General features: G+C 26.6%; 1 long non-coding RNA gene across 1 annotated transcript in view; it reads right to left on the bottom strand.

Moving 5' to 3' along the window:
- The window catches only part of LOC126278646 (uncharacterized), a 159,224-nt gene extending 147,334 nt beyond the window's left edge, over window positions 1-11,890 (bottom strand). Inside the window, exon 1 of the long non-coding RNA XR_007550758.1 lies at window positions 11,805-11,890. This is a non-coding gene — a long non-coding RNA (uncharacterized LOC126278646). The remainder of the gene's footprint in view (window positions 1-11,804) is intronic.
- Window positions 11,891-15,604: the final 3,714 nt, after the last annotated feature.

The following is a 15,604-nucleotide window of genomic DNA, read 5'->3' as shown; positions in this document are numbered from 1 at the left end:
AGAGAAAACATCTCATAAGTAGATTTACAGTCTACCACCTAAAATTCATCCATCTTACCGCAAAAATGATTATTCTCAACAAACCATAAGGACATTGGTACTTTATACTTCATATTTGGAGCATGAGCAGGAATAGTAGGAACATCAATAAGAATACTTATTCGTGCTGAACTTGGCCAACCCGGATCTCTAATTGGGGATGACCAGATTTATAATGTTATTATTACAGCTCACGCATTCGTAATAATTTTCTTTATAGTAATACCTATTATAATTGGTGGATTTGGTAATTGACTTGTTCCACTAATAATTGGTGCACCAGATATAGCATTTCCACGAATAAATAATATAAGTATTTGATTACTACCACCTTCACTAACCCTTCTTCTTACATCTTCTATAGTAGATAATGGTGCTGGTACAGGATGAACAGTTTACCCTCCTCTAGCAGGAGCTATTGCACACGGGGGTGCATCTGTAGATCTAGCTATTTTTTCACTGCACTTAGCAGGTGTATCATCTATTCTTGGTGCAGTGAATTTCATTACAACAGCAATTAATATACGATCAGGAAGTATAACTTTAGATCAAACACCTTTATTTGTATGATCTGTAGCTATTACAGCATTACTTCTCCTTCTTTCACTTCCAGTTTTAGCAGGAGCTATTACTATACTATTAACAGATCGAAATTTAAATACATCATTCTTTGACCCTGCAGGAGGGGGTGACCCAATTCTATATCAACATCTATTTTGATTCTTTGGACACCCAGAAGTTTATATTTTAATTCTACCGGGGTTCGGAATTATTTCACATATTGTATGTCGAGAAAGAGGAAAAATTGAATCATTTGGAACATTAGGTATAATTTATGCTATACTATCAATTGGACTAATAGGATTTATTGTATGAGCACATCATATATTTACAGTAGGAATGGATGTTGACACACGAGCATATTTTACATCAGCAACAATAATTATTGCTGTACCTACAGGAATTAAGGTATTTAGATGATTAGCTACATTATATGGAACTAAATTCAAGTTCAATCCACCATTATTATGAGCTCTAGGATTTATTTTCCTATTTACAATTGGTGGATTAACAGGATTAGTATTAGCAAATTCATCACTTGATATTGTATTACATGATACATATTATGTAGTAGCCCACTTTCATTATGTATTATCTATAGGAGCAGTATTTGCAATTATAGGAGGTGTCATTCAATGATATCCACTATTTACAGGATTAACTATAAATAATACATGATTAAAAATCCAATTTACAATTATATTCATTGGAGTAAATTTAACATTCTTTCCTCAACACTTCCTAGGATTAGCAGGAATACCTCGACGATACTCTGACTACCCAGACGCATATACATCATGAAACGTAGTATCAAGAATTGGGTCTACAATTTCTATTGTAGGAATCATTATATTCATTGTAATTATATGAGAAAGAATGATTACAAACCGAGCAATTATATTTAGAGCTAACATAAGAAGATCAACAGAATGACTACAAAATAACCCTCCTGCAGAACATAGTTACTCAGAATTACCATTAATCTCTAGATTCTAATATGGCAGATTAGTGCAGTAGATTTAAGCTCTACAAATAAAGGTTTGACCTTTTATTAGAAAATATTTATTAATGGCAACATGATCAAATTTATCTCTTCAAGATGGAGCTTCACCATTAATGGAGCAATTATCATTCTTTCATGATCATACTATGGTCGTATTATTATTAATTACAGTAATTGTAGGTTATGCCCTAAGTTATATATTATTTATTGCCTATACTAACCGTAATATACTTCATGGACATTTAATTGAAACAATCTGAACAGCTTTACCAGCAATTACATTAATTTTTATTGCCCTTCCATCATTACGACTATTATATTTACTTGATGATTCAGTAGATGCAATAATTACAATTAAAACCATTGGACGACAATGATATTGAAGATATGAATATTCAGACTTCATAGACGTAGAATTTGACACTTATATAACACCAGAACAAGACCTAGAAAATGATGGATTCCGACTACTAGATGTAGATAACCGAACAATCCTACCAATAAATACAGAAGTACGAGTATTAACAAGAGCATCAGATGTTCTACACTCATGAGCAGTTCCTGCTTTAGGGGTTAAAATTGATGCAACGCCAGGTCGGTTAAATCAAGGAACATTCACAATAAATCGACCTGGATTATTCTTTGGACAATGCTCAGAAATCTGTGGAGCAAACCACAGATTTATACCAATTGTAATTGAAAGAACTTCAGTAAATTTATTTATTAAGTGATTATCTAAGATAATTTAAGGAGTTAGTTAAAATAAATAACATTAGAGTGTCAATCTAAAGTAACGAAAAAAAATTATTACACCTTGAAATTCATCAGATGACTGAAAGTAAGTAATGGTCTCTTAAACCAAATAATAGTAAATTAACGACTACTTCTGATGGGGAAATTATATCCAAATCCCTCAAATATCCCCTCTTATATGATTCTCACTATTCATTATATTTTCAGCTACATTAATCTTGTTTAATCAAATAAACTTCTTCTCATTTAAACCTAACCTTATTAAAAGAGCAGAAAAAGGAACAATTGAAATAAAAAACTTAAATTGAAAATGATAACAAATCTATTCTCAACATTTGACCCATCAACTAACATCTTTAATTTATCATTAAATTGAACTAGAACATTTCTAGGACTATTATTAATCCCATCACTATTTTGACTTACACCATCATGAATTAACATTATCTGAAATAAACTAAATATAACCTTACATAATGAATTTAAAACACTTCTTGGACCAAAATCATTTAATGGAACAACATTCATTTTCATCTCAATTTTTATTATAATATTATTTAACAATTTCATAGGATTATTCCCTTATATTTTTACTAGAACAAGACATTTAGCATTAACATTTGCAATTGCCCTACCTATATGGCTAAGATTTATATTATTTGGATGAATTAACCATACTAATCATATATTTACACACCTTGTACCACAAGGTACACCGCCTGCATTAATATCATATATAGTACTAATTGAAACAATTAGTAATGTTATTCGACCAGGTACATTAGCAGTACGGTTGGCAGCAAATATAATTGCAGGACACTTATTATTAACCTTATTAGGAAACACAGGACCATCTATAGCAATAAACTTAATCTCATTACTAATTATTGGACAAATACTTCTATTAATTCTAGAATCAGCAGTAGCAATAATTCAAGCCTATGTTTTCTCAATTCTAAGAACTCTATATTCTAGAGAAGTATATTAAACCTATGTTAACAGCTCACTCAAACCACCCATTCCACTTAGTAGACTATAGACCTTGACCATTAACAGGAGCAATTGGAGCAATAGTCCTAGTATCAGGACTAGCAAAATGATTCCACCTATTTAATATTAACTTATTCATAATTGGATTTGGAATTACCCTACTAACTATAATTCAATGATGACGAGATGTAGTACGAGAAGGAACATATCAAGGATTACATACAGGATTTGTATCAATTGGATTACGATGAGGAATAATTTTATTTATTGCATCAGAGGTATTATTTTTCGTTTCTTTTTTTTGAGCATTCTTTAGAAGAAGATTAGCACCAACAATTGAACTAGGAATACTATGACCTCCAATAGGAATTCAACCCTTTAACCCTATACAAATTCCATTACTTAATACAGCTATTCTTTTAGCATCAGGAGTAACAGTAACATGAGCACATCATAGTTTAATGGAATCTAATCATACTCAAGCACTACAAGGATTATTCTTCACAGTGTTATTAGGACTATACTTTACAATACTTCAAGCATATGAATATTGAGAAGCACCTTTTACCATTGCAGATGCAGTTTATGGATCAACATTCTTTGTTGCAACAGGATTCCATGGTTTACACGTAATTATTGGAACAATCTTTTTATCAACATGTCTACTTCGACACTCAATAAATAAATTTTCACCAAGACATCACTTTGGATTTGAAGCAGCAGCATGATACTGACACTTCGTAGACGTAGTCTGATTATTCTTATATATCTCTATTTATTGATGAGGTAGATAATTGTTTTTCTAGTATAAATAGTACATTTGACTTCCAATCAGAAAGCTTGATATAAATCAAGAAAAACAATTCTAATTCTATCAACAAGAGTTTTCATTAGATTTATTATTCCAATAATTGTTATAATCCTGGCAACAACACTATCAAAAAATTAATTAATGATCAAGAAAAAAGATCACCATTTGAATGTGGGTTTGATCCAAAAAGATCAGCACGAATACCATTCTCAATACGATTCTTCCTAATCGCAGTAATCTTTTTAATTTTTGATGTAGAAATTGCACTAATTCTACCAATTGTAATTATTTTTAAAACTTCAGACATTATAATCTGAACAGTATCAACAATATTTTTGATTCTAGTTCTATTAGGAGGACTATACCATGAATGAAACCAAGGAGCATTACAATGAGCAGAATAAAGGGTTGTAGTTAAATATAACATTTGGGTTGCATTCAAAAAGTATTGATATTATCAATCAACCTTAAATAGAATAAGAAGCGAAATATTGCAGTCAGTTTCGACCTGGAAGATTGGTATGTACTACCCTTATTCTTATTAATTGAAGCCAAAAAGAGGCGTATTACTGTTAATAATATAATTGAACTATAATAGTTCCAATTAAGGAAATGTAAAGCCAATATGAAAGCTGCTAACTTTTTATATTAGCGGTTAAACTCCGTTAACATTTCTAAAATTTATATAGTTTAAATAAAACATTACATTTTCACTGTAAAAATAATATATCTATATTTATAAATACTTAAAAGTAAAAATACTTCCTTAACATCTTCAGTGTCACGCTCTAATTATAAGCTATTTAAGTAAACGAAAAACAATATTACCAAAATAAATATTCAAAAAATAAAAGTTAAAAGATAAATCTTGAAATTAGAATCATATCAACCTTGAATATAACCAATTAAATAAATAAATAATCTATATAATCCTTGACCACCAAGTAATTCGCCTCAACCATAATCAAATGACTTAGATGAATAATAACCTATTTTTAAAGGAATATATCTAATAAACTTAGTTGAAAGAAAAGGTATAAATCATATAGAACCAGCAAATCTAACAAAAGAAAGTATACTTAAAGAAAATAAATTATGAGAAAAATCAAAATTAGAAATAAGATAACCTAAATAAGCACCTAAAATAACAACTGTAATAGTTAAAAACTTTAAATAATAAGGTAAAGCAATCACATGAGGAATAGGAAAAATTAATCAAGATAAAAGACTACCACCAAAAACAGCAACAAACAATAGACCAATTATTCCAAATGAAATATAATAACCCTTATCATCAAAAGAAAATCTAGAATAAAAATTATTATCACCAGATATTGAATAATAAAACAAACGAAAAGAATAAGAAGCAGTTAAACCAGTAGAAAAAAATAAAGAAAAAAAATTAAACAATTAATTCATCTTAAACAAACCATCTCAAGAATTAAATCCTTTGAATAAAATCCCGCTAAAAAAGGTATTCCACACAAAGATAAACTAGAACCATTAAAACAAACTGAAGTTAAAGGTATGAAATTAACAATTGATCCTATAAAACGAATATCCTGAGAATCCTTCAAATTATGAATTATTGAACCTGCACATATAAATAATAATGCCTTAAATAAAGCATGAGCCAATAAATGAAAAAATGCAAGCTTTGGATAACCTATAGCCAAAATTCTTATTATTAAACCAAGTTGTCTTAAAGTAGAAAGAGCAATAATCCTCTTTAAATCAAACTCAAGATTAGCGTCCAATCCAGCCATAAATATAGTTATACAACCAATTAAAAGTAAAAATCAACCACAATTATAAGTATCCAATATTGGTCTAAAACGAATTAATAAATAAACACCAGCAGTAACAAGAGTAGAAGAATGAACTAAAGCAGAAACAGGAGTAGGAGCTGCTATAGCAGCAGGAAGTCATGAAGAGAAAGGAATCTGAGCTCTCTTAGTTATAGCTGCTAAAACAATTACTATAGTAATGAGCTTTATTTCAAAAGAATTAGAAATAAAATCATAATAATAAATATAATTTCAACCACCAAAATTTAACATTCATGCAATAGAAATTAAAATAGCAACATCACCAATACGATTAGAAAGTGCAGTTAATATACCAGCACTATAAGATTTTACATTTTGATAATAAATAACTAAACAATAAGAAACTAAACCTAAACCATCTCAACCTAATAAAATTCTAATTAAATTAGGACTAATAATTAAAAAACCTATAGAAAGAATAAATATTAAAACAATAATAATAAAACGATTTATATTCTTTTCACCAGATATATAATCCTCTCTATAATAAATAACCAAAGAAGAAATATATATAACAAAAGATATAAAAATAAGAGATATTCAATCCAAAATTAAAGTTATAACAACTATAGAACCATTTAAATTGAAAAGCTCTCACTCAACAAAAACTCTATAATCAATTATTAAATAATAAATACCTAAAATAAAAATTATAGTTCTCGAAATAAACAAAGAAAAAAAACCCAAAGAACAAATAGAAAATAAATTCACGGCCTAAGATGAAAAACTTCATATCATTGATTCCACAAAACAATATTTTTAATTAAAATACTTAAGCAAACTAAACAAAGAAATATTCACCCTTTAAACAGAGAATATTTAAAGGCAATCAATGTAAAAGTAAAGATGATATTCACGAAAATAACCAAGAGAACAAGTATAAACACCAGAATAATAATTCCCATGCTGAGAATAAGAATATATATACAAAGTATAAACAGCTCTAAAAAAAGATAAAAAAATCAAAGCAAAGAATCTAAAAGAAGATCAAGATATAATTCTATTTAATAATCTAATTTCACCTACCAAATTTAAAGAAGGAGGAGCAGCCATATTTGATGATCTTAAAAGAAATCATCATAAAGCCATTCCTGGCATCAAATTAATTATACCCTTGTTAATTAATAATCTTCGTCTACCTAAACGTTCATAAATAATATTAGATAAACAAAATAAACCAGAAGAACATAAACCATGACCAACCATTAGAGAAAGAGAACCTACACAACCTCATCAATTCATAGTCATCAATCCACCAATAACCATTCTTATATGAGCAACAGAAGAATATGCAATTAAAGACTTTAAATCAACCTGACGAAAACAAATAAATCTTACAATAACACCCCCAGATAAACCTAAAGACAATCAAAAATAATTAAACTTTAAACCCAAATAAGAAATAACCTTTATAACACGAAAAATACCATAACCACCTAACTCTACATGAGCCTTAGGAAGTCATAAATGAACCAAAAACATAGGTATCTCAACTAAAAAAGCCAAAATTATAAATACATAAAACATAAAATAATAAGAACCAAAATCAACCTATAAAGGAAAATATAAAGTATTAGAAAAATCATAAACCTTAAATAAAACTAATAATAAAGGTAATCTAGCAACCAAAGTATAAAAAATTAAATAAACACCAGCCTGCAAACGCTCAGGTTGATAACCCCAACCCAAAATTAAAAGTAAAGTAGGAACTAATCTAGCCTCAAACAAAATATAAAAAGAAAGAAGACTTAATCTAGCAAATGAACAATAAAGCATAATTATTAAAATCAAAACCATAAAAACAAAAAAATTAGAATGATATGAACTTAAATAAACTGAACCTCTAGCAGTGATTATTAAAGAACAAATCCAAAAACTAAGTAAAATTAAACTAAAAGAAAAATAATCAATACCAAAATAATATCTAATTATATTCAAATCAGCATATGAATAAACACAAATTGTAAAAACAAAACCCGACAGAAACATTAAAGAATGAACCAACCATCAACAATTATTTAATAAACAAAGAGGGATCAAAAAATAGTTATAAATAAATACTTTAACATAAAGATAAACCAAAAGAATTAAAAAAATCATTACCATGAGAACGAATTATTGAAACTAAAATAGAAAGACCTAAAGCACCCTCACAAACAGAAAAAACTAAAAAAATAACAGGAAAAAAATAATCATAATCAAACTCAATAAGAAAAACAATAACTAACATAAATAAAGAAAGAACAATATATTCTAATCTCAAAAGAACCATTAATAAATGTTTACGTTTAGAAGAAAAAACATAAACACCAGCAAAATAAATCAATAAAGAAGTAAAAATAGAGAATATAAACATTAGTTTTAATAGTTTAAAAAAAACGCAGGTCTTGTAAACCGGAAATAAGTCCAGCCCCCACTTTTAAAACTTCAGAGGTGGAAAAGCTTCCATCATCGGTCCACAAAACCGGTATTTTAAATAAACTAACCCCTCAAATGATCAAAATAATAATTATATCATTATCAAATGTAATAAATATTAATTTTATTAAATTAAGACACCCAATATCAATAATGCTTTTTATTATCCTTCAAAAATTCCTAGTTGGATTAATAACAGGAACAATAATAGAAAGATATTGATTATCATATATTTTATTTTTAACATTTCTTGGTGGTATACTAGTATTATTTATTTACATTACAAGAATTGCATCAAACGAAATATTTCAGCCTAAATCAATCACTATAATTATTACATTAATAATGTGAGTATTTATCATATTAATATTAATTATTCTAGATATATCTATATTTATAGACTTTTTCAAAAACACCGAAACTATAAATATTGATAATTCAATCAATTATCAAGAAATAACAATATCTTTAGAAAAATTATATAATAGACCAACATTCATTATTACAATAATAATAATAATTTATTTATTTTTAGCACTACTAGCAGTTGTTAAAATCACCAATATTAATCAGGGACCTATTCGTAAAATAAGATAATTACTAATGAATAAACTCTTACGATTAAGACATCCTTTAATTAAAATTATTAATAACTCTTTAATTCACTTACCTGCCCCAACAAATATTTCATTTTGATGAATTTTTGGATCCCTATTAGGGTTATGTTTGGTAATTCAAATCGTAACTGGACTATTTTTAGCTATACATTATACATCAAATATTGAAATAGCATTCAGTAGTGTAGTACACATCTGCCGAGACGTAAATAATGGTTGAATTATCCGAACCTTACACGTAAATGGAGCATCTGTATTTTTTATTTGTATTTACTTACATGTAGGACGGGGAATTTACTATGGATCTTATATATATATACATACCTGAATAATTGGTACAGTGATTTTATTTTTAGTTATAGCAACTGCATTTATAGGATATGTCTTACCCTGAGGCCAAATATCTTTTTGAGGTGCAACAGTAATTACTAATTTATTATCAGCAATCCCATACTTAGGAACAGATTTAGTCCAATGAGTATGAGGAGGATTCGCTGTTGATAATGCAACATTAAATCGATTCTTCACATTCCATTTTGTATTACCATTTATTATTGCTGCTATAGCAGCAATTCATTTATTTTTTCTTCACCAAACAGGATCTAATAATCCTCTTGGACTAAATGGAGATATTGAAAAAATTCCATTCCATCCATACTTTACCTTTAAGGATTCTATTACATTTGTAATAATAACATCATTATTAATTATACTATGTTTAATTAATCCTTACCTATTACGAGATCCAGATAACTTTGTACCTGCCAACCCATTAGTAACACCAGTTCACATTCAACCAGAATGATATTTCCTATTTGCATATGCAATTCTACGATCTATCCCTAATAAGTTAGGAGGTGTTATTGCATTATTTTTATCAATTAGAATCTTAATAATTTTACCATTTTATAATAAAACACCATTCCGAGGCATTCAATTTTACCCTATTAATCAAATTTTATTCTGAATTATAGTAGTTGTTGTATGCTTACTACCGTGAATTGGTAAACGACCTGTTGAAGAACCTTATATTATAACAGGTCAAATCTTAACAATTATTTACTTCACATATTTCTTAATTAAAGTCCATGTCGCAAACGCATGAGATAAATTAATTAAGGAATAAAGTTAATTAGCTTAGGAAAAGCATATGTTTTGAAAACATAAAATTAGAAGTTTAACTCTTCTATTAACTTTTCTCAAAAAATTTCACTAAACAAATGAGATAAATAAAATCTTTAAACCAACAAAGAAAATAAAAAAATTCAAAGATAAAGGTAAAAAACTTTTTCAAGCTAAGTACATTAATTTATCATAACGGAACCGTGGTAATGTTCCACGAACCCAAATAAAACCAAAAGATATAATAGCAAGCTTAATAAAAAATATAAAAGAATAAAAATCACCGCCCAAAAAAATTAAAGCCAATAACATTCTTATGAAGACAATTCTAGTATATTCAGCTAAAAAAATTAAAGTAAAACCACCCGCACCATACTCAATATTAAATCCTGAAACTAACTCAGATTTCCCTTCAGCAAAATCAAAAGGAGTACGATTAGTTTCAGCTAAGCAAGAACCAAAACAAGCTAAAGCTAAAGGAAAAGAAATAATAATAAATCAACAATAAAGCTGATAGTTTATAAAATCAAACATATTAAAACTACCAATTAAAATAATTAAAGACAATAAAATTAAAGCTAAACTAACTTCATAAGAAATTGTTTGAGCAACAGAACGAAGAGAACCTAATAATGAATAATTTGAATTAGGAGATCAACCAGCAATTATAACAGTATAAACACCTAATCTAGTACAACAAAAAAAAATAAAAATACATAAGAAAAAGAACACATATAAGTTAAATAAGGAAAAATTACTCAAACGGCTAAAGAAATCATTAAATTAAAAACAGGGGAAAAATAATAAAGTAGGTAATTAGATATAATAGGAATTGGCTGCTGCTTACAAATTAACTTAATAGCATCTCTAAATGGCTGAGGAATTCCAACAAAACCTACCTTATTTGGACCCTTTCGAATCTGAATATAACCTAAAACCTTACGCTCTAATAAAGTTAAAAAGGCAACACTAATTAAAACACAAATAACCAATAAAAGAAAATTCAAAATAAATATAAATAAATCATAAAGTATCAATACTATTTGTAGAAAAAATCTACATAAATGAATTCTAAATTCAACACATTAATCTGTCAAAATAGTAAATAAATTAATATTAATCAATATAACAAAAAATATTTTAACCATATGGTCCTTTCGTACTAATATGGATTAACAATCTTAGGATAGAAACCGACCTGGCTCACGCCGGTCTGAACTCAGATCATGTAAGAATTTAAAGGTCGAACAGACCTAATCATTGGGCTCCTGCACCCAAAATTTTTCTTAATCCAACATCGAGGTCGCAATCTGCTTTGTCGATATGAGCTCTCAAAAACAATTACGCTGTTATCCCTAAGGTAACTTAATCTTATGATCATAAATTATGGATCAAAATAACAAACATAAATAAATGATATAATAATGAAGAGTTTATCTATTCTTCATGTCACCCCATCAAAACATCATCATTAAATATAGAAAGACAAACAAAAAACTATATAAAAGTTAAATGTCAAGCTCTATAGGGTCTTCTCGTCCTAAAGAAGAATTTAAGCCTTTTGACTCAAAAGTTAAATTCAAAAATTTATTAAGAGACAGTTGATTTCTCGTCAAGCCATTCATTCCAGCCACTAATTAAGAGACTAATGATTATGCTACCTTTGCACGGTCAAAATACCGCGGCTCTTTAAAAATACGCTCAGTGAGCAGGCCAGACCTCAAAATATAAACAAGAGGACATGTTTTTGATAAACAGGCGGAAATCAATTTTGCCTAGTTCCTTATAATAAGTTCACAAGGTAAAAATTTCATACAAATAAATATACTAATTCTATCATTATTACAAAAATTTCAAAATTAAATTAATAATCTTAATAAAAAACCTAAAATATTAATAAAATCAAAATAAAAAATAATGAACTAAAACGTAATCTTAAAGATAGCTGGTTTAAAGCTTACTATTATATTTCTATAAAATAAATTATAGGTTATTAACTTCAAAGCTTATCCCTTAAAGAATAAATAAGTTAATATTTTTACTTAAAAAATTAAATAAAAACAAATAACTTTAAAAAATTAAATTTTTTCTTAAGAAACTAGATATCTTGGGAAACGATTAACTTCTCATTTCTATAAATAATTTAATAATAATTATGATACATTAACTATAAATTATTTATAAATCAACCCAAATCGAGACTAGTAAAATAAATACTAAAATTTTGATAAACCCTGATACAAAAGGTACAATAAATAAAATCTACTTAAAAAAATTTAAAATAATATTTCATAAAACACTTACATTACACCAATAAACTATAATTTAAAAAATCAATTCTATAAAATATACTAAGACAAAAATACAATAAAATTATTTATATTAAATAATTAAATAAACAAAAAATAAATATAATAAAATAAATAATCAAGATATCCTGATTTGCACAGAAAAATTTTCAGTGTAAATGAAACACTTTACTAATAAGTTATATCTTGAAACTCTTCCTAGATACACTTTCCAGTACATCTACTATGTTACGACTTATCTCATCTAAATTGAAGCTACTTTAAAATAAAATAGAATAATCAATAATGAGAGCGACGGGCGATGTGTACACATCTCAGAGCCAATATCAGTTAAATTATATAAATTAAATTACTATCAAATCCACCTTCATTAACAGTATTTCACTATCAAATCCGTTATAAACAAAAATCTATTGTAACCCACCTCCTCTTAACTATAAGCTGCACCTTGACCTGAAATATTTTATAATTATAAATCTTGAGAATTATAACTCTAAAAAGATTCTCTGATAACGGAGATATACAAACAAATAAATTAAGTAGAGTAAATCGTGTATTATCAATCATGGGGTAGGTTCCTCTGAATGGAATGAGATACCGCCAAATTCTTTGGGTTTAAAGACCTTAACTAATAGTACCCTGGTAAATATAATTAACATTTAAAATAATAGGGTATCTAATCCTAGTTTATTATTTAAATTTCACAGATTCATAAAAAGGGTCACAAATAAATTTTAACATTTCACCTTACAAATTTATATTTCAACCCTAATAATATAAACAACTGTTTTAACCAATAATATTCACTTGTATCAATCGTATAACCGCGGCTGCTGGCACGAATTATGCCGATACTAAATCAATTGCTAAATCCAAAATCACTTGATAATTAAATCAAATTACTGCAAAAAGAACATTTAGTCTAACAAAACTTACATATAATACAAAGAAAAAGTGAATAAACAAGCAAGAATAAAACTTTTAAAAATAAAAAATTAAGAAAATTTTAAATCTATTAATTCAGGAAAAAATAAAAGATTCAAATATTTAAAGAAAAAAAAGAAAAAAACCACAAACATTAACAAAAAAAAAGAAACGCCCCTATGTATGACCACAACAACTTCTCTATTATATATAATTAAAGATTAATATGGAACATGTATAGCAATAAATGTATTATATTCTTTCTTATTTAATCTTTCTTTTCACTAATAAATAAAGAAAGATTAAATAATATAATAAATATATTTTATACAATTATGTAATTTAATATAATATGTTATTAATATGAATTCTTTTTTTTTATTAAGTTAACTTTCATATATATTAGTTAAATAATCTAATTATAGATAATTTACATAATTATATTATAATTAATATAATTATTTATATTAATTATAATATTTTATATTTAAATTAATAATTTTATTTATTATATCCAATTATAATAATATTAAATATTAAATTACATATTATTATATATATTATATTATAATAACCTATTTTAAGCTAAAAAAATAAGTAGCTATAATCCTAGGTAAATAATTGCATTAAAATAGTCAATTGATAATGGTAAGATGAACTTATAATACTTTAATTTCAATTAAATGTAATATATTAATATAAATTATTTATTATATATATATATATTAAAAAAATAAAATGAGCAGGATAAATTAATCCTAATTAAACAAAATAATACATAAAAGAATTTCAAAAAAAAACTTTCGATTTATATATTAAATAAATGAAGTGCCTGATTAAAGGGTTACCTTGATAGGGTAAATAAAGTAAATAAAATTACCTTCATTAAAATTACATAAGATAGAATTAAACTACCTCCTTTAGTATCAAAAACTAACGTGCATCATACACCTTAATGTAAAAAGGTAAGCTAAACAAGCTAATGGGTTCATACCCCATTCCTGTTATTAATCCAACTAGGAAGGTTTGAAGGATAATAAAAAGCATTATTGATATTGGGTGTCTTAATTTAATAAAATTAATATTTATTACATTTGAAAATGATATAATTATTATTTTGATCATTTCAAGGGTTAGTTTATTTAAAATACCGGTTTTGGGGACCGATGATGGAAGCTTTTCCACCTCTGAAGTTTTAAAAGTGGGGGCTGGACTTATTTCCGGTTTACAAGACCGGCGTTTTTTTTAAACTATTAAAACTAATGTTTATATTCTCTATTTTTACTTCTTTATTGATTTATTTTGCTGGTGTTTATGTTTTTTCTTCTAAACGTAAACATTTATTAATGGTTCTTTTGAGATTAGAATATATTGTTCTTTCTTTATTTATGTTAGTTATTGTTTTTCTTATTGAGTTTGATTATGATTATTTTTTTCCTGTTATTTTTTTAGTTTTTTCTGTTTGTGAGGGTGCTTTAGGTCTTTCTATTTTAGTTTCAATAATTCGTTCTCATGGTAATGATTTTTTTAATTCTTTTGGTTTATCTTTATGTTAAAGTATTTATTTATAACTATTTTTTTGATCCCTCTTTGTTTATTAAATAATTGTTGATGGTTGGTTCATTCTTTAATGTTTCTGTCGGGTTTTGTTTTTATAATTTGTGTTTATTCATATGCTGATTTGAATATAATTAGATATTATTTTGGTATTGATTATTTTTCTTTTAGTTTTATTTTACTTAGTTTTTGGATTTGTTCTTTAATAATCACTGCTAGAGGTTCAGTTTATTTAAGTTCATATCATTCTAATTTTTTTGTTTTTATGGTTTTGATTTTAATAATTATGCTTTATTGTTCATTTGCTAGATTAATTCTTCTTTCTTTTTATATTTTTTTTGAGGCTAGATTAGTTCCTACTTTACTTTTAATTTTGGGTTGGGGTTATCAACCTGAGCGTTTGCAGGCTGGTGTTTATTTAATTTTTTAAACTTTGGTTGCTAGATTACCTTTATTATTAGTTTTATTTAAGGTTTATGATTTTTCTAATACTTTATATTTTCCTTTATTGGTTGATTTTGGTTCTTATTATTTTATGTTTTATGTATTTATAATTTTGGCTTTTTTAGTTAAGATACCTATGTTTTTGGTTCATTTATGACTTCCTAAGGCTCATGTAGAGGCCCCTATTTCAGGTAGAATAATTCTTGCTGGTGTTTTATTAAAGTTAG

This window comes from Schistocerca gregaria, chromosome 6 (genome assembly GCF_023897955.1).
Source record: "Schistocerca gregaria isolate iqSchGreg1 chromosome 6, iqSchGreg1.2, whole genome shotgun sequence".
In the NCBI taxonomy this organism is placed as follows: Eukaryota; Metazoa; Arthropoda; class Insecta; order Orthoptera; family Acrididae; genus Schistocerca; species Schistocerca gregaria.
Note: the sequence above shows the minus strand (reverse complement) of the source record. Positions and strands in the feature narration are given on the sequence as shown.